Genomic DNA, 4,049 nt, shown 5'->3' on the forward strand with positions numbered 1-4,049 from the left:
TGTTAATTCCCAAAAAAGCACATAGGACCACTGGATCATTTCCATGTATACACCTCTCCTGCGGAGAAAGGGTGATGAACATATTTAACATTAGTTTTTTTATTAAATTTTTTATAAATAGCAAATAAATAAATAATTAAATGTAATTTTTTCAATTTTTTAAATTTAAATTTGAATATAATGTCTCTTAAAAATTTAAATTACTTTTAAATATATATCGATTATATCATTTCATTTAATTTCGATTATAGTTTTAGATTTTGTGATATTTTTATATATTTAGTTCTACATAATATCTAAAATATCAAATAAAAAATAAATTCTTATATAATATTATATTTTTCAAATTTTTAATGAAGACGGTCATCGTGAAATTTTGGAATATTGATTGTTCGTAAATTGACATTATTGTTATGCATCTTAATCGGAACTTTAATATAAACTACATTTAATTTTAAAGCCTTTCCGAGTTTTTTAAAAAATTTAAATTTGAATACGATGACTTTTGAAAATATAAAGTACGTACAGAATTCTACGTTGATTATGTTATTTCATTTAATTTCGATTATAGTTTTAGATTTTGTGATATTTTTATATATTTAGTTCTACATAATATCTAAAATATCAAATAAAAAATAAATTCTTATATAATATTATATTTTTTTTTTTTTTTAAATTTTTTTTTTTTTAAATTTTTTTTTTTTTTTTTTATTATTAATTTATATTACTTTTTTACATTTTAATTTTAAATTTTTTTTTTTTTAACATGGTCTCCAAAAAAATTAAATATTTTAATCAAAATTCATTTATTTTTTTTTTTTTTATTTTTTATTTTGAAATTTTTTTTTTTTTTTAAATTTTTTTTTTTTTTATTTTTTATTTTGAAATTTTTTTTTTTTTTAACATGGTCTCCAAAAAAATTAAATATTTTAATCAAAATTCATTCATTTTTTATTTTTTTTTTTTTTATTTTTTATTTTGAAATTTTTTTTTTTTTTATTATTAATTTATATTACTTTTATACATCTTAATCTGAACTTTTTTTTTTTTTAACATGATCTCCAAAATAATTAAATATTTTAATCAAAATTCATTCATTTTTTATTTATTCTTTAAAATTTTGATAGAAAAAATAATATATGGTTCTCTAAATATATTTTAATAATTATTTTTTATTAGTAATATTTTCATTCTTCCAAGTCATGAAATGCAATTGTAAATAAGTCAATTTGGTGGTGAAATTATCTTTCTTTGAGTGTTATCTCAAATGACATAAATATTTTTTATATAATAATTTTTTAGTTCTAAATATATTAATTACATTATATCAATAATTATTCAAACATTCATGCTTACAACAATTAATCATTAATTGTATAAATAGCATCTCGTATATCGCACCGTTGAAATATGGGTAAATTGTAAATAAATCCCTAATACCCAACTCAAATTTATTCCAACTCCCTACGCCTAAAAATATTTGTTTAAACTCCCTAAAAGTTTAAAAAAGATAAAAAAACCCCTTCTCCCTTGAAATTCTTCTATTGATCCCCGCGCATCACAAAATGGTATCAGAGCCTTAGGTTAATTTATTTCAAACACAAAATTTATTGTTACAAAGTAACGAAATGTTTGAGGAGGAAAATTTCGAAAATTATGAATCCGAACTTAGGTTCGAGAAAAATAAGTTACAAGGATTATTCCAATCTTTTGGAATATACACAAGAACATCTAACTATTGTTAGATATCTAGCGCAGAAAGGGAAGCCTCAACACCCTCAGGTAAACTTATGATTCAATCTAATAAGTTTATGGAAATTGTACCAGATTCTTCTAAGCTCTCTTTAGATCTTAGAGAAATCCAGAAAACAGTACAAAACTATGGCAATATGCTATACTTTGTACCGCAACGAGTTGAGAAAATCCATGAAAACCAGGAAGAAATTCTTGGAATATTAAAGGATATTCAAACAAGAATTCAAAAAACTAGAACAACAACCTAGTTCTAGTAAAAGAAATTCAGGAGGATGGTTACCACCATCATTTGGTACTGAACCTTTGTTACATCAACAAGGAAAGGCCAGGGTGGTGTCAAAACCTTTGACTGAAGAAGAAAAGATGATCAATCTAATTAATTCTGTCTCAAAAAAGAAATTAATCTGATGACAGCTCTAGAAAGGATTGGTCTGGAGGATCTACAAGAACTTACGGAATCTTTCGCAAATCTCAAAGTTGTAGATCTAAAGATGAACACAGCAGGCGGTGAAACACCTGCTATAACTTGGTCATCTTCACAGGAACCACCAAGGGAACGTGTGGGATCTCAGAATATACACATGAGAGAATCTCAAACTGATTTCCATACTGGTGGAGGTTCACAGCCTGCGGGAACAAGGACAAGGAGAAATCAAATTTCCTTGCACCAAACCCCATATGGGAAAACTGTTTTAGATCCTATACATCCTTACGGGGTTATGCTTAACCTTGATGTATTAGATTTCAAAAACAGAGAAGAACTCATAGACGATTGGACATCTGCTATGAGAATTGCAGCAGGAACACTTGATCTCAACATTGAAGGATTCATTAAACTCCTAGAAATGAGTCTTATGGGATCAATGAAAATTGCTTGGGACATGACTTCGGTGGAAACTAAAGAGTCGGTCCTAGCCGGAGAATCTCTAAGCGAGATAGCCGGAAGAATGGCTACCCTATTTAAAGCACAATTTATAGGGGTAGACTATTTTAATAGTCAAGACACAGAGAAGAGGAAGAAATATACTCAAGCTCTGTATAGTCTTGAATTACATGACATCTGTTTAGTAGATGAATACATTATGTTATTCACTAAATATAGATGGAATTCAGGAGTCGAAGAAGATATAGCTATGCAGCTTTTCTTCGCAAAAATGTCAAGTCCCTGGAGAGAAATGCTCATAAGGGAATATGTACTTGGAAATCCAGATACATTGGCACGAAGAGCTTCTTTCCTTAAAGGAAAATTGGCGGAATGGTGCCATTTGGCAGCATTACCAAAGAATTACAAACGATTAAGGGTATTAACAAACGTACTCTTTTGTGTTGTAAGGAAAATGATCTTCCAACAATTATTGGAAGTAAACCACAAAAGCATAAAAGGAAAAGTTTCAGGACTCATCCTTATGCTAGAGGTGGAAGGAGTTCTTGGAAACCAAGGACGGTATGGTCTAGACAGAAAGCCAGATCTTACAAATATGGACAAAGGAGCGGACCATCAAGGAGTAGGATATCCTCCCAAGCATCGAGTACATCTCGAAGTACTGGAAGAACACCTACAAAGAAAACTTTCAGAAGAGCTCATACACGAGCTAATGAAAGTTTTAAGGATTGTAATTGCTGGACATGTGGAGCAAGAGGTCATATCTCGACCAACTGTCCAGAAAATGAAAAAAGAGGTATCAAACGCTTCGATCCAACTCCGGATATTGAAGAAGCAGTTTATTACCAAGATCTTATTCAGGTATACCGATTTGAGGACATTGCCTCAGATGAAAGTATATATGAAGAAGAAGAAGTCCTAAGTCAGGAAGAATCCGATGGAACTGAATCGGAATCTGACTGAAAACGAGGTGTTTCGACACGAAACACATGAGGATTTGTCTGGGTTCTTTAGCCAGACAACAATATCTCATAACATGGTCCAAAGGATCATGAAAGAAAATCCTAGTCTACAGAGATATCAAGGATTCTCTGCAGGACAGGTAGAAAAGTTCTTAGGAAATCTTGGCCTAAGAAACAGAAAGCATCATCTGATCTATAAAGTTTCCAGAAGGGAAATGGCAATCCCAATGGAACTTACTGGAAATAGAATGGAGATGCAATTAATTCCTTCTGAAGAAATTAAGGAGGAATTACAAAAACTCAAGATCGAAGTAGCAAGGACTATGTCCTGGATTCATATTGGAGCAATCCAAATTATGATAAAAGCTACTTTCAAAGAAGGTATAGATTCACCCATTGATATTGCTATATGCGATAAAAGAATGGGGAACCTTCAAGATTCAGTACTG

This window comes from Primulina huaijiensis, chromosome 9, assembly GCF_012295235.1.
Source record: "Primulina huaijiensis isolate GDHJ02 chromosome 9, ASM1229523v2, whole genome shotgun sequence".
Lineage (NCBI taxonomy): Eukaryota > Viridiplantae > Streptophyta > Magnoliopsida > Lamiales > Gesneriaceae > Primulina > Primulina huaijiensis.